A 17,006-nucleotide genomic window follows, 5' to 3' on the forward strand; every position below is an offset into this window, starting at 1 on the left:
GAACACGGGACTGTAGTGACACCTCGAGCACTGTGATGCAGTGCCTTAGACCGCTGAGCCACTCGGGAGGCCCAGATTAAATGTTTTATTTATCAAATGTTTTTTTTGTGTGTGTAAAAAAAAATGCCTAGCACATTACACATTTAGTAATGACAACATTTGCTTTCCAAACTAAGTTTTTCACACGATCGCATTTTGAAATGACAGCCTCAACCAACCGTAGACATATAATCCATAAATGGCAGTTCCCATTCAAGTCGACTGGAAGCCATTGCTGCCAGTGTACCCATGAGTTCAACAGTCAAATTGCCAGGGTAAGAGGTTCCAAAACTTCTATGGATTGTAGGTGTACGGCCACAATACAAAAACAGGGCTGACAACTTTTAAAGCTTGGAGTGAGATTTGCTATGTGAATTTCATTGCTCCCTGGCACCACCACTAGAGGGGGGACTGGGGGTCCTCCATCAGGAAAATGTTACTGTTTTGTAGCTCATTTACTGCAATTCTACGTATTGTTTTGTACATGGCTTAGGCCTCTGACCAGGGTGGGATTTGTTTTATTTTTAAACCACAGGTCAGGTGTATTCAGGATGCGTTGAACATTACATGAACACTCAGAATTCCACAACTTTGTTAATTTGACATGTTTTTGGGGATTAACTTTGAAGTAGGCTAATATTTTATTAAACATATTTTGTAGGTGGTTTGACACTATATTCAGACAGTAATTGAATTAGATAGGGAGACAGGCAAATGCTAGAAACAGTGGGAAGGTTGGAAGCAGGGATTGATCCCTGTTCTCAGATGGAAAGTTGGATGCGACACATGCCGGGGAGTGTCACCACTACATCATGGCTCTGCACAGGACATATTTAATATTAATGGTTGATGGCAGTGGGGAACCAAATCACAGATTGCTGTGTCCTTTTCCATAGACTGCTTTCAAGGTTTGTTTGATTTGTTTGATTTATTAGGATCCCCATTAGCTGACGCCAATGGTCCTACTGGGGTCCGACATTATAGACAAAATACTTTACAGTTTACATACATTTAAAAACATTAACATGTAGTTTGTTCTGGACCTGGGGATTGTGAAAAGACTCCTGGTCGCATGTCTGGGGTGTGTGTGTGTGTGTGTGTGTGTGTGTGTGTGTGTGTGTGTGTGTGTGTGTGTCAGTGCTGTGTGTGTCAGTGCTGTGTGTCAGTTGACTATGGAAACAATTTGGAATTTCCAACACATTAATGTTTTTTATAAAAACGAGAAGTGACAGTCAGTCTTTCCTCAACTCTTAGCCAAGAGTGACTGGCCTGCATAGTATTAATATTAGCCCTCTGATTACATGAAGAGCAAGACGTGTGGCTCTGTTCTGGGCCAGTTGCAGCATAACTAGGTCTTTCTTTGCAGCACTTGACCATGTGACTGGAGAATAATCCAGATAAGATAAAACTAGAGCCTGCAGGACTTGCTTTGTGTTCTGTGGTGTCAAAAAAACATCTCTTTATTATGGCTAGACTTCTCCCCATCTTTACAACCATTGAATCTATATGTTTTGACCATGACAGTTTACAATCTAAGGTAACGCCAAGTAATTTAGTCTCAACTTGTGCAACAGCCACACCATTCATTACCAGATTCAGCTGAGGTCCAGAACTTAGGGAATGATTTGATGATTTGCCATTAGAGAAGCGTCCATTAAAGAAAACCCTCTGAATTATATTAGATAGGTGGCTCTGAATTCACGATATGGCAGAGGTTGAAAAGCCATAATACATACAGTACCAGTCAAAAGTTTGGACACACCTAACCATTCAAGGGTTTTTCTTAATTTTTAAACTATTTTCTACATTGTAAAATAATAGTGAAGACATCAAAACTATGAAATAACACATATGGAATCATGTAGTAACCAATTTTTTTTTTAAAATCAAAATCAATGTTAGATTCTTCAAAGTAGCCACCCCTTGCCTTGATGACAGCTTTGCACACTCTTGGCATTCTCTCAACCAGCTTCACCTGGAATGCTTTTCCAACACTCTTGAAGGAGTTCTGAGCACTTGTTGGCTACTTTTCCTTCACTCTGTGGTCCAACTCATCACAAACCATCTCAATTGGTTTGAGGTCGGGTGATTGTGGATTGTGGAGGCCATGAGTAGGTGTGTCCAAACTTGACTGGTACTGTATGTTTTCTCATCAACAGGTTATGGTCAATAATATCAAAGGCTGCACTGAAACCTGACAGTACAGCTCCCACTATCTGCTTATTATCAATTTCTTTCAAACAATCATCAGTCATTGTGTCAGTGCAGTACATGTTGAGTGCCCTTCTCTATAAGCATTCTGAAAGCCTGTTAATTTGTTTACAGAGAAATAGCATTGTATTTCATCAAACACCATTTTTCCCCAACAGTTTGCAATGAGCTGGCAGCAAGATGATACGTCTGCTGTTTGAACCAGTAAAAGCCGCTTTACCGTGCTTGGGTAGCAGAATTACTTTGGCTTCCCTCCAGGCCTGAGGACAAAGGCTTTCTTCTAGACTCAGATTAAAGATATGGCAGATACTGTAGGAGTGGCTATAGAGTCAGCTACCATCCTCAGTAACTTTCCATCTTAGTTGTCAATGCCAGGTTTGTCATAATTGATTGATAAAACTATTTTTTTTCCACCTCCCACACTAACTTTACAAAATTCTAACTTAACAATGCTTTTCTTTCATTATTTGTTTTTTGATGCATGAGCACAATGGCTGATTGTTTGTGGTTGGCATTTCCTGCCTACGTTTGCCCACTTTGCCAATGAAGTAATCCTTAAAATCATTGGCAATATCAAATGGTTTTGTGATGAATAAATCATCTGATTTGATGAAAGATGAATTTGTCTTTCTACCCATCATTTCATTTAATATAAAAATTCTCCATTATTCTTTATATCAATGATCTTGACTTCATAATACAGTTTTGTCACATCATTTCTCAATTTTCAGTAACTCAGCCAGTCAGATGTGCAGCCAGACTTATCAGCCACTCCTTTTGCCCCCATCTCTTTCAACCATACAGTTTTTCAATTCGTCATCAATTCCATGGAGCCTTAACAGTTTTAACAGGTGCATGTTTATCAATAATTGGAAGAAGCAATTTCATAAATTCATCAAGTGCAGCCTCTGGATGCTCCTTATTAATCACATCAGACTGACAAATATTTTTTTAACATCATCCACATAAGAGTGACAGCAAAATCTTCTGTGTGATCTCTTATACACTATTTTAGGCCCAGCTTTTGGAACTTTGGCTTTCCTGGAAATAACCACTATTGTCATCACTGCATCCAATATGTACGGATACAGCTTTAGATAAAAAGTTATACAGTATTAATTAAAATGTGATCAATACATGTGGATGATATTGTTCCTGTAGCGTTTGTAAACACCCTGGTAGGTCGATTAACCTTTTCACATGTTAGTTCCAAATATCCCTAATGGTCACCCCCAGGATGAGTTTTTTTTTAATGCGCTTGATGTCAGAATGCACTCACTGTTCCAGCATGTGATTTTTATTTCACAGGACAGTTAACCCACGCTGCCCTCAAACCAAGGCGCTGCCTGCTAATGATCGATTATCTATGTTTCAACTTGTCAATTTCCAATTATTTTCAAACAAGTTTTATTTTCAAACAGTTTGAATTGAGGTGTGTTCCGCCTCCTCGTTAATTCACATAGAAGTAACCCATTTCACTGTTGTGGACCATTTATGTTTGAGGCTTTAATGAGCCAGACAAACTTCTCTCGTCGACAAGAAGAGAGCCCAAGCACTTCACCAGTACGCATCTCCAGTCAGTAAAGAACTTGCACAAACTTTTTCCGCCCTAGCACATTTTCCGGCTGGCACCCGTATTGCTTACATTGTTGTTTAACTTACTAATAATAACTTTGGAGGTGTGCGTTCCTATCAAAATACAGTAAGTGCCTTATTTGCAAGATAACTTAGAAAAGGTGGCACTGACCCGCACATGGGTTGATATTTCAGGATTGTCTTAACGAAGAGTTTGGTATTCAACTAGCCACGTGCGACATGAACTCGCAGTTACAAGCCTGCTAAAGTTAGCGGAAGGAGGACTAGCAATATCTGCCTTAGTACGTATGAAGAATGTGAAGCTATCTGAAGCTTGGCTAGCTTTATTAAAGCTTGAGGAGATCTAGCTTGCTTCTTAGTATACCACGCTGGTCACCTTACAAGGGCCGTGAAAAACGGGTATGAAGTATCTGACTTTGCCACGTTGCCAATACAAATACCAATCACAACACGTCCGGTCATGTGGCCTCACCCTGAAAGAGACGGGAGGCTTTCCAGGGCCAGGTATCAGAGCTAAACATACACCCCAGAATGTACAAACAAAGTTTACAACAAATAAAGACTTAATTACAGACCTGCTGACTGACTTCGTGGCGGCTGTTTGTAAAAGCCCAAGTTAGACAGAGCACATGCATGTCATGAGCACATGACATTTCCAGCTGGGGGAAGAGTGCTGCTATGTATTCAATCTCTAGTTCTCTTCCTTCAATTGTTCAATCTCCTTCACTCTCTCTCTCTCTCTCATTCCTCCTGCTTTGTTCTTTTTTTTGGATAATGAGCAAATAGAGGGAGAGAGACATGGAAGAAGAGAAAGGGGAAAACAAGCTGGATGGAGAGAGTAATAGTCTGTCATTCTTGTTCTTTCCATTTCCATTAGACGATCACATTTCTAACACACATTTCTGTCTCGTACACATTTCTGTCTGCTCATTTCTCATGTGAATAATAGAAATGGAAAGAGATTAGTAGGCGTGGGAGTGACAAAAACTGCAGAGGTCCTCTAGGCCATATCATATGACTGTGGAGAGGGAAATGTGGTGAAGCGGGCGTGTTTGTCTCAGCCAATCACAAGCCTCCTCCTGTCTCTGGTTAGCTGTGAGCCTAGGGCTGTGCAGGTAGGCAGGCCGATGTTTTCATTGACCCTTCCTCTGGGAGGACAGTGTTCCTGTTTCTACAGGCATCGAAGCCTTGGCCTCCAATTCATCTAGCTCTCCTTACGCTTTATGTAATGATTCTGTGGCCCTCCTGAACTCCTGGTTTATGTTTAAAGTGACTCTGGTTGCTGGGTGTGCTGTTGTGGAGTGGTGGTGAATTAAATGACCTACTCACTATCATAGGGAGAGATCTCATTGCAGATGATGTGTGGGGGTCATGAGGTCTTTAAAAAATGTATTTTATTTTTTATTTCACCATTATTTAACCAGGTAGGCTAGTTGAGAACAAGTTCTCATTTGCAACTGCGACCGGCCAAGATAAAGCAAAGCAGTTCGACACATACAACAACACAGAGTTACACATGGAATAAACAAACACAATCAATAATACAGTAGAAAAAGTCTATATACAGCATGTGCAAATGAGGTAGGATAAGAGAGGTAAGGCAATAAATAGGCCATGGTGGCGAAGGAATTACAATATAGCAATTAAACACTGGAATGGTAGGGTGTGCAGAAGATTAATGTGCAAGTAGAGATACTGGGGTGCAAAGGAGCAAGATAAATAAATAAATACAGTATGGGGATGAGGTAGATTGGATGGGCTATTTACAGATGAGTTATGTACAGGTGCAGTGATCTGTGAGCTGATCTGACAGCTGGTGCTTAAAGTGAGTGAGGGAGGTTAGAGTCTCCAGCTTCAGAGATTTTTGCAGTTCGTTCCAGTCATTTGCAGCAGAGAACTGGAAGGAGAGGCTGCCAAAGGAAGAATTGGCTTTGGGGGCGACCAGTGAGATATACCTGCTGGAGCACGTGCTATGGGTGGATAATGCTATGGTGACCAGCGAGCTGAGATAAGGTGGGGCTTTACCTAGCAGAGACTTGTAGAGGACCTGGAGCCAGTGGGTTTGGCCACGAGTATGAAGCGAGGGCCAGCCAACGAGAGCATACAGGTCGCAGTAGTGGGTAGTATATGTGGCGTTGGTGACAAAACGGATGGCACTGTGATAGACTGCATCCAATTTGTTGAGTAGAGTGTTTGAGGCTATTTTGTAAATGACATCGCCAAAGTTGAGGATCGGTAGGATGGTCAGTTTTACGAGGGTATGTTTGGCAGCATGAGTGAAGGATGCTTTGTTTCGAAATAGGAAGCCAAGTCTAGATTTCATTTTGGATTGGAGATGTTTAATGTGAGTCTGGAAGGAGAGTTTACAGTCTAACCAGACACCTACTCTATTTGTAGTTGTCCCCATATTCTAAGTTAGAGTAGTGATGCTGGACGGGCGGGCAGGTGCGGGCAGCGAACGGTTGAAGAGCATGCATTTAGTTTTACTTGCATTTAAGAGCAGTCGGAGGCCTCGGAAGGAGAGTTGTATGGCATTGAAGCTCATCTGGAGGTTAGTTAACACAGTGTCCAAAGAAGGGCCAGAGGTAAACAGAATGTCGTCTGCGTAGAAGTGGATCAGAGAATCGCTAGCAGCGAGATCGACATCATTGATGTATACAGACAAGAGAGTCGGCCCAAGAATTGAACCCTGTGGCACCCCCATAGAGACAGCCAGAGGTCCGAACAACAGGCCTTCCGATTTGACATACTGAACTCTATCGGAGAAGTAGTTGGTGAACCAAGCGAGGCAATCATTTGAGAAACCAAGGCTGTTGAGCCTGCCAAAAAGAATGTTGTGATTGACAGTCGAAAGCCTTAGCCAGGTCGATGAATACGTGTGCACAGTAATGTCTCTTATCGATGGCGGTTATGATATTGTTTAGGACCTTGAGCGTGGCTGAGGTGCACCCATGACCAGCTCTGAAACCAGATTTCATAGCGGAGAAGGTACGGTGAGATTCGAAATGGTCGGTAATCTGTTTGTTAACTTGGCTTTCAAAGACCTTAGAAAGGCAGGGTAGAATAGATATAGGTCTGTAGCAGTTTGGGTCTAGAGTGTCTCCCCCTTTGAAGGGGGGATGACCCTGGCAGCTTTCCAATCTATGGGAATCTCAGACGATACGAAAGAGAGGTTGAACAGGCTAGTAATAGGGGTTGCAACAATTTCTGCAGATCGTTTTAGAAGGAGAGGGTCCAGATTGTCTAGCCCAGCTGATTTGTAGTGGTCCAGATTTTGCAGCTCTTTCAGAACATCAGCTATCTGGATTTGGGTGAAGGAGAAGTGGGGGAGGTTTGGGCGAGTTGTTGTGGGGAGCGCAGGGCTGTTGACCGGGGTAGGGGTAGCCAGGTGGAAAGCATGGCCAGCCGTTGAAAAATGCTTATTGAAATTCTAAATTATTGTGGATTTATCGGACGTGACAGTGTTTCCTAGCCTCAGTGCAGTGGGCAGCTGGGAGGAGGTACTCTTATTCTCCATGGACTTTACAGTGTCCCAGAACTTTTCTGAGTTTGTACTACAGGATGCAAATTTCTGTTTGAAAAAGCTAGCCTTAGCTTTCCTAATTGCCTGTGTATATTGGTTCCTAACTTCCTTGAAAAGTTGCATATCACGGGGGCTATTCGATGCTAATGCAGAACGCAACAGGATGTTTTTGTGCTGGTCAAGAGCAGACAGGTCTGGAGTGAACCAAGGGCTATATGTATTCCCGGTTCTACATTTCTTGAATGGAGCATGCTTATTTAAGATGGTGAGGAAGGCACTTTAACAGAGTAACCAGGCATCCTCTACTGATGGGATGAGGTCAATGTCATCCCAGGATACCCCGGCCAAGTCGATTAGAAAGGCCTGTTTGCTGAAGTGTTTTAGGGAGCGTTTGACAGTGATGAGGGGTGGTCGTTTGACCGCAGACCCATTACGGATGCAGGCAATGAGGCAGTGATCGCTGAGATCATGGTTGAAAACAGCAGAGGTGTATTTGGAGGGCGAGTTAGTTAGGATGATATCTATGAGGGTGCCCGTGTTTACAGATTTGGGGTTGTACCTGGTAGGTTCATTGATCATTTCTGTGAGATTGAGGGCATCAAGCTTAGATTGTAGGATGGCCGGGGTGTTAAGCATGTCCCAGTTTAGGTCACCCAGAAGCACGAGCTCAGAAGATAGATGGGGGGCAATCAATTCACATATGGTGTCCAGGGCATAGCCGGGGACAGAGGGTGGTCTATAGCAAGCGACAACGGTGAGAGACTTGTTTCTGGAAAGGTGAATTTTTAGAAGTAGAAGCGCAAATTATTTTGGTACAGACCTGGATAGTAAGACAGAACTCTGCAGGCTATCTCTGCAGTAGATTGCAACGCCGCACCCTTTGGCAGTTCTATCTTGGCGGAAAATGTTATAGTAAGAGATGGACATTTCAGGGGTTTTGGTGGTTTTCCTAAGCAAGGGTTCAAACACGGTTAAGACATTCGGGTTGGCAGAATGTGCTAAAGCAGTGAATAAAGCTAATTTAGGGAGTAGGCTTCTAATGTTAACATGCATGAAACCAAAGCTATTGTGGTTACAGAAGTCATCAAAAGAAAGTGCCTGGGGAGTAGGAGTGGAGCTAGGCACTGCAGGTCCTGGATTAACCTCTACATCACCAGAGGAACAGAGGAGGAGTAGGATAAGGGTACGGCTAAGGGCTATAAGAACTGGCCGTCTTGCACGTTCGGAACAGAGAGTAAAAGGAGCAGGTTTCTGGGCACGATAGCATAGAGTCAAGGCATAATGCACCAGCCATATGTTTAAATGTATGTTAAACTCATAACTGGCACATGTATTGGATATGAAAAAGGAGGGTTTTTCAACTTAACTCAATAACATCTTGCTAGTATAAAACAAATGTGATCGTTACGTGCACTGCAGTGCTAACATATCCCTCGGTGCCCACCATTTGTTGATTAATTTAACCTGTATTCTGCCAGGTAAGTTGTTGGGAACAAACTCTACTCTACCGTAACAACCTGGAAGTCATCTTCAGTGATTATGCCACTGATGTCATGCAGGGTGAGGGTGATGTAATGCATCACACAGGCAGTTGCAGGCCTCTACAGTGAACAAGGCCCAGCTGAGAGCCTGCAGGGTAGAATAAATGTTCTGCTTGTATCCCTGACCACAATGCATGCTACGTCTGCTGGGGAATGTCTGCAGATCAGACACAGCCTAAGCGGCATACCTAGTCAGTTGTACAACTGACTGCCTTCACCTTAAATGTGCCTTCTGCATTTAACCCAACCCGAGGGACAGAATAGAGGGAAGAAGAGGGCGAGAGAAAGTGCAATATTAGATTTCCTCATCAGATTCTGGGTTTATTGCCAGTGTAAATAGTTTAGCTTGGCTTGAAATTTTGAGAGAGGAAAAGTTTGAGGGGGAAGGGTTGAGAGAGAGAGAGAGAGAGAGGATGGAGAGAGATTTAACTTCATCAGATTAATTGCCAGTGTACAGAGTGCACCTCAGTGTGGCGTATCATTATGTGCATCACAATGCAGAGAAGGGAAAGGCTCAGAGGGTTGCTGGAGGTTTTGTCTCATGTAGACTGACAGGGGGAAGATCGATGGATCCGATTTGGTTGATTTCTTCACTGTCTTATTGATTGACGCCATTCGCATTAGGGTCACGTCAATCATGAACACAACATGCAAGCAGATTCACACACATACAAAGAGACACGCACGCATGCACACACACACACACCTGTGTAATGACACACATGCACATTGAACTTTGTGTTTTTTGTCTCCTGCCGATGCCACAGTGTCTGTTTGTAGGGAAGGTAACAAAGGTCATGCTCTGCCACCCAAAAGCATCTTAAGGTTAAGGTCATCGTTAGAACCATAGGATCCTATGGTTCTGAGATTTAACTTAGCCTTGAGATGCTTTTGGGAAACCGGGCCCTGGCCTGAGTGGCAGAGCATGACCTTTGTTACCTTCCCTACAAACAGACGAGAGAGACCAAAAGAGAGACAGAGAGACGTGTGTATCAGCAAGCCTATGTAGAGCACATACACATATAGCAGTTATATACACTGCTTGTGATTGATTGACTGGTTAATGAATTATTATTCTTTGTCCATCATAGTGGAAAAAGGTTTCCCAGCGTTCAAAGCATTGCTGGCAGGGACTGTGGGAAATGCAGCTGAAACAGTAGTCCCAAGTCAACTCCATGTCTCTCTAGAGAAGATTGTGTCAGAACGTATCTCTTGCATTTCCAGCCGTTTGCCCTAAGCCCTCTAATGCAACAAATTGACGAGCCACTGTCTGATCCAGGACCTTGTTTTACATCTCCACCGAGGACTCTGCACCCTTTGTGGTGTAATGGAAAACTCAAAGATGTTAATGTTCTTTGAAATGCACAACCTTGTTATTAAGTTGTTACTTTCACAAAATTGATGTTTAAGGGTTTTTCAGGGGAAGGCTGCATGTGCCAACCCTCAAAAATACATGACCTATGTTTGGAATACTTTACTTGACATCAAGCAAAAGTTGGCAAAACAAAATGGGTGGTGGGCTGGAGGGTGGGAGGGAGGGAGGGAGGGTAAAACATGTTTATCTTTAAACAGACAGCTAGTGTGGAAGGACACAGAGTGTGACACATGAACTCTATGGAGAAGTTGGGATTGCTGAACAATTAATCAAATAGCCACCAGACTATTACATTGACCCCCCCCCCCCCTTCCATTTGTTTTGCACAATGCTGCTACTAACCCGTACCCCCACACATTGACTCGGTACCGGTACCCCCTGTATATAGCCTCGTTATTGCTATTTTATTTTGTTACTTTTTATTATTTGGTAAATATTTTCTTAACTCTTCTTGACCTGCACTGTTGGTTAAGGGCTTGTAAGTAAGCATTTCACAGTAAGGTCCACACTCTATTTGGCGCATGTGACAGAGTTGGACTTGTTTTGATTCAGTGTTTAAGATGGAAAAGCTGGATATATAACATGCTCCATAAGGGCTAAGGAGGCCATGTAGGATTATTTGAATCGTGTTATTCATTTTCATTCACCACTTGGTTATCCTGTGTTAAGGTTGTCCCTAGATGATAATCACTACTGTATCTAACCCGAGGGGAAACCCACAACTGTAAACATGCGTATCATCTAGTTCAGATAAGTCTCCCCTGAGACCATGCATAGGGAAGTCTCCAACTGCTGCTAATGGACGTAGATGACAGTGGCTCGTGCGCTTTTGTTGTCTCACAGGGGGCCACATTTTCCGTAACGCAAAAGCACCGTAAACCTCATTAGAAACTGGCATGGTATTTCATTGGTCATATTCTTCAACAGTGTGCTTAAGAACACAACCTACTATCTACAGTCACAACCAAAATGATGAGCAAAAAAAGATCTATGTTTTCCATGTCATCTGACCAAAGCACCGGCTCCAATCCAAGTGCCAGTGCCGTTTATCAAACTCAAGGCGTTTTCATTCGTTGGATGACATGAAAATAGAGCTCTTTGGCCTCTACTGGTATTTTGCCTCTACTGGTCCTGGGGCCATTGTTAAGGTCAACGGCATCATGAACTTCACCCAGTACCAGGACACTTTAGCCAAATACCTGGTTGCCTCTGCCAGGAGGCTGAAACTTGGATCTTCCAGCAAGACAATAACCGCAAGCATACATCAAAATCCATTGACCACAAAATCACAATTTTGCAATGGCCATCTCAGTCTCTGTGGTTTGAATTGAAGAGGGCAGTCCTTAAGCTCAGGATTTCAAGGATCTGGAAAAATTCTGTATGGAGGAATGGTCTAAGATCCCTCCCAATGTGTTCTTCAAGCTCATAAATAGTTTAAGAAAAATACTTATACTAGCTTGGGGAGGGTTCCAAGGTATTGAAAACAGGGGTGCCAATCATTTTGAACCCTATTTTCAAACTGGTTTAAGAGCATGTCGTATTATTCCGTACATAAATCCAAGGCACTCCATTTAGTACATGCTACGATACGTTTGGTATGGTTACATTAGACAGCTGGTTACTTAAGGCAAACACAAAAGGAGGGGGGTTGGCCATACAACGTGACCGTCTTGCAACTCAAACGTTAAAAGTTCATGGCCAACTTTAGCATTTTAGCTAATTAGCAACATTTCAACTGCTTAATACATTTTAGCTTCTTTGCAACGACTCAGCATGTTAGCCAACCTATCCCCTAACCTTAACCTTAACCCTTTAACCTAACTCCTAAACTTAACCCTAACCTTAACCCTAACCCTTAACCCTAACCCCTAGCCTAGCTAATGTTAGCGAATCAGCTAACGTTAGCCACCTAGCTAGAATTTGTTATCATTTGTTTTTTCAAATTCGTAACATATTGTAAGTTTTGCAAATTTGTAACATATACAAAATAATACATACCATATGAAACATAACATATCATACTAAAATGAAAGTCATCCATTTACGTACAGAATAATACGAACTGCTCTGTGACCAGATTGCTATCTTCACATTTTTTGATTACAAAAAAAGCAAGAACAAAATCTTTCTCCGAGCAATTGTATTAGTATGAAATAAAATAACTTTGAAGCTAAGTAGAGTTGGTCCTGGTCAATTCCTGGATGGAAGACCGGATGGTGTTGGAGGGCCAGTAGGAAGCACTCATTTGTCTGGTCCCAAAAAAATATCCCAATTCCCCAGGGCAGTGATTGGGGACATTTCTCTGTGAAGGGTGTTTCAGGTGGGACGTTAAACGGGTTTCAGACTCTTTGTTGTCACTAAAGATCCCATGGTACTTATTGTAAGAGTAGAGGTGTTAACCCTGGTGTCCTGGCTAAAGTCCCAATCTGGCTCTCATACCATCATCCCCAGTTTTCAATTGGCTCATGCCTCTCTCCTGTAAGTATTCCCCAGGTTGTTGCTGTAAAAGAGAATGTGTTCTCAGTCAACTTACCAGGTAAAATATAAAGTTCTTATTTGTCAATAAAAAAAGTTACGTTTGAGGAATTTGCTTCAGGGTGTCCCTGGCAGAACAGTCACTATTATATGGAAAGATGTTTTAACATATACTGAACAAAAATATAAACGCAACATGTAAAGTTTTTCCATTAAAAAAAAGAAGCTTATTTCTCTCAAATGTTCTGCACAAATTTGTTTACATCCCTGTTTGTGAGCATGTCTCCTTTGCCAAGATAATCCATTCACCTGACAGGTGTGGCGTATCAAGAAGCTGAATAAACAGCATGATCATTACACGGGTGCACCTTGTGCTGGGGAAAATAAAAGGAAGCTGAAAATGTCCTAGATCTTCCATGGCCTGTATACTCACCAGACATGTCACCCATTGAGTATGTATGGGATGCTCTGGATCGACGTGTACGACAGCGTGTTCCAGTTCCCGCCCGGAATCCAGCAACTTCGCACAGCCATTGAAGAGGAGTGGGACAACATTCCACATGCCACAATCAACAGCCTGATCAAGTCTATGTAAACACCTTACTCTGCTTAATCGAAGTAAGCACACGCCAAGGGAAAAAAAATCACCTGGTTTTCTTAGAAATCTTTCAAATTATGAGGACGTAATCACCTTAATCGGCGTTCCAGCTGTGTATTTGATCTGCACATGTGCTAGAACCAGCCGAGCGAGCCTCCCTCTTTAGCGCGAGTTAAATTATTTCTGAACAACTGAATGTATGTCTTAGAAGTCATTTTCCCATACAAATTTGCTTACCAAAAAAAAAAAACCTGGTCGCTGTGGTAGACCGTTTATTTTGATTGCCAATTTTCTGCGCTTATCAGAGTGGTTTCAGGTCGTCTTCTTGCAAAGCATGTAAACATTTTAATCAAACTATTACATTAATCTGACTACGCACAATAATCGCAAAATGGTGTGCATGGAAACGTACTCTATATTGGACCACAATATTCAATGCTTGTCACTGATTTTCAAGCAGAGTTAGGTCAGGATTGAGACTACTAGACCATTCAGGGACACTCAACACCTCTTGGAGAGCCATTCTGGTGTCTTTGGGATTAGAATTGCTGTAATTATTCCACTGAGAAACAAAACTCAGTTGCAGGGTTCGGTTTTCAGAAGACGGTATTTTCCCCCCCTTGGGTTTTCCCCCCCGGTATTTATTTAGTAAGCGTGATAACATGTCACTCCAGACACAAACAAGAACTCATACAAACAGTGCCTTCAGAAAGTATTCACAGCCCTAGACTTTTTCCACCTTTTGTTGTGTTACAGAGTGGGATGGACAAAAATGGATTTAATTGTCATGTCTTTGTCAACGATCTATTACAGAATACTCTGTAATGTCAAAGTGGAAGAAAAATCCAAACATTTGTAAAGAAATCCCCCCCAAAAAATCTAAAACACCAATATATCTTGATTAGATAAGTATTCAACCCCCTGAGTCAATACATGTTAGATTCAATTTTGGCAGCGATTACAGCTGTGAGTCTTACTGGGTAAGTCTCTAAGAGCTTTCCACACCTGGATTGTGCAGCATTTGGCCATTATTGTTTTCAAAATGGTCCAAACTCTGTTAATTTGGTTGTTGATCATTGCAAGACAACCATTTTCAGGTCTTGCCATAATGCCATAGATTTTTAAGCAGATTTAAGTCAAAACTGTAACTCGGCCTCTGTCTTCTTTGTAAGCAACTTCAGCGTGGCTTTGTGTTTTTATTGTCCTGCAGTGTCCTCACCTGGGATTTGCACTCATAACCTCTTGGTTCACAGCATTCCAATCTCCCTGCTACACCACCATGTCTGTATCAATGAATGATTTTACCTGTAAGTCTATTCCTACACTGTGCACTTCAAAGTAAATCTCAGCTCTGTTAAAAATACACTGAAGAAAAACTATTATATTTATCATAGTGATTCAGGAGTAGCATTACGCCCCACCAACTGTAGAGAACCCCACTGAAACCTCAAACTTAAATTAAGTTAAGTAAATGAAATCAGTGAGAGAATAGTCCAATTGACTGCAGTGCAGATGGCACTATTTTGCTAAGTGCAGAGATGTATTATGGGTAATTAATGCGAAGGGGACTTCTACAGACTTTGTGGCCCAGCATAAAGATCACCCAAATCCAGGGGTTGTGAGTTTAAATCCCAGGTGGGGTCATATTGAAAACTCACTAAGTGATCATGTCAATAGATGTCATTGATTAAAGATTGTTAGACTATTTTAGCTGAACAGTCTACAACTTACCTTAAAACCCCTATGCCATTTCAGTTCCTTACTTATAATGGTTGGGACACCTGGGACCGTCACATGACTAAGAACACCAGTGGACCATGACACAACGTCCCAAGAACGTTCTAAAAACGTCCCAGGGACAAACCAGGGACTATTAAAAAGGTCCCCCAGAGAATGTTCCCGTGGGACGATCACGTGACATCCTAAGGACTAGTAAAATGAAAGTCCTGAGCAAGTCCTAAAAAGGTCCTGACATGGTCCTGAGTGATGTACTGGGAACGTACAGGGAACTAGACAAAGGTCCCATAGAGAACATTCCCTTTGGACAAAATGGGAACGTCGCTGAATGTCCTCAGGACATCCCCTGTTTGCTGGGATGCTGTATTGCATGGAAATGAGACTATTGCTTAGTCTGATCAACTGTAGGCTACAAACAGCAGCTGCATAGTCTAGACTATGCTCCCTGTCCCTCTGGCCAGGGTAAACAAAGTGGCAATGTTGTGAATTTATAGCCCGTTTGTTTGTGAGAAAATGTGAATGGGATAACATTTGGTTAATATTAAAATGTGGCCGTACTAGGTTACCTAGAATTGTTCAGTCCATAATGATTAACTGGAATGACTCAATAAACACAATAGCTGACAGACTGTGAGTTCATTTTTTTATTAGGCCTACAGTTGCATAGGGCAGGACTACAGGATGCAAACCTGCATAAAGCAAGCTCAGCCCTGTGAGTTGTATTGTCCTATCATGTTGCTTTCTCTGTGTATAGGAAACCCTCCTAGGCCTTCTTTAATATATAATTCACATGATGAAGTACTAGGTTGCTGCAGTTTAACAGGGTTTTCATCCAGGAGTTTTAAAAAAAACATGTGGGCTGATGAGAAAAACTCTGGTCCCATAGCCCATATTAAACCTTTTCACAACAACTGAATCATGTCATACCCTCAGCGGAGGCTGGTGACTTGAAGAAATGAGGAGGATGGGAGACCCACGGTTATAGGCACGGAACACACGGAGACCACCAAGCGTGTTTCAAAAATCGTCAAAGACTAATTACTTTAACCTAAAGCATTTAATAAAGACATTTACAGTACAATATTATGGGGAATGGGGATGAGAGGGCTACTTACAGTGTTGGAAAGGGATCAGTGATTAAATGAGGGTATGAGGCATGAGTTGAGGTGTTCAGAGGCATGAACCAGTGCAGGACAGGATTTGGCTGGGAAGACAAAAAACAACAACACAACACAGTACACAGTTAGACAAAAGAGCTAAGAATGAGTTAGTCCAAGTAAGGAGTAAAATCATTGATGTGTAATAACGTGATTGTGTATGTGACTGACTCGACATACAGGAATGAGAGAAAATTGATATGGGTGCTCACAGTGTTTGGAAGGGAAACATTCAATGTGGCGGGCACGTGAGACGTCGTGGCTTCAGGTCATGTCAGGAGAAAGTTGACAATGGTAGTGGAGTGGAGTGGTCATCACCTCTTCATCGGGGAACAGGAGGGGACTTAGCTGTAAATACAAACAGCAGAGACATTCCATTAGAGCGGCTCCATCGTAGGTTTGGACAACAGAGTTTTTCTAAGAGCTTTAAACTCAGACATCTCAGAATTCACTAAGGTCAAATGTAACGGATGTGAAACGGCTAGCTTAGTTAGCGGTGCGCGCTAAATAGCGTTTCAATCGGTGACGTCACTTGCTCTGAGACCTTGAAGTAGTAGTTCCCCTTGCTCTGCAAGGGCCGCTGCTTTTGTGGAGCGATGGGTAACGAGGCTTCGTGGGTGACTGTTGTTGATGTGTGCAGAGGGTCCCTGGTTCGCGCCCGGGTATGGGCGAGGGGACGGTCTAAAGTTATACTGTTACACAAACACAGACTGCGCATCTCTCCCACTTGACACATCAAAGTAGACCCAAGAAA

General features: G+C 42.4%; 1 long non-coding RNA gene across 1 annotated transcript; it reads right to left on the reverse strand.

The window, feature by feature from the left end:
- Window positions 1-15,726: 15,726 nt before the first annotated feature.
- Window positions 15,727-16,795, reverse strand: LOC149971215 (uncharacterized). The gene is made up of 2 exons (XR_016492627.1): window positions 16,465-16,795; window positions 15,727-16,299 (listed from the first exon to the last, which is right to left on the reverse strand). It is a non-coding gene; the product is annotated as an uncharacterized LOC149971215 (long non-coding RNA).
- Between the last annotated feature and the right edge of the window lie 211 nt (window positions 16,796-17,006).

Source organism: Oncorhynchus mykiss, chromosome 27 (assembly GCF_057628025.1).
Source record: "Oncorhynchus mykiss isolate SJ-2025 chromosome 27, ASM5762802v1, whole genome shotgun sequence".
Classification (NCBI taxonomy): Eukaryota; Metazoa; Chordata; class Actinopteri; order Salmoniformes; family Salmonidae; genus Oncorhynchus; species Oncorhynchus mykiss.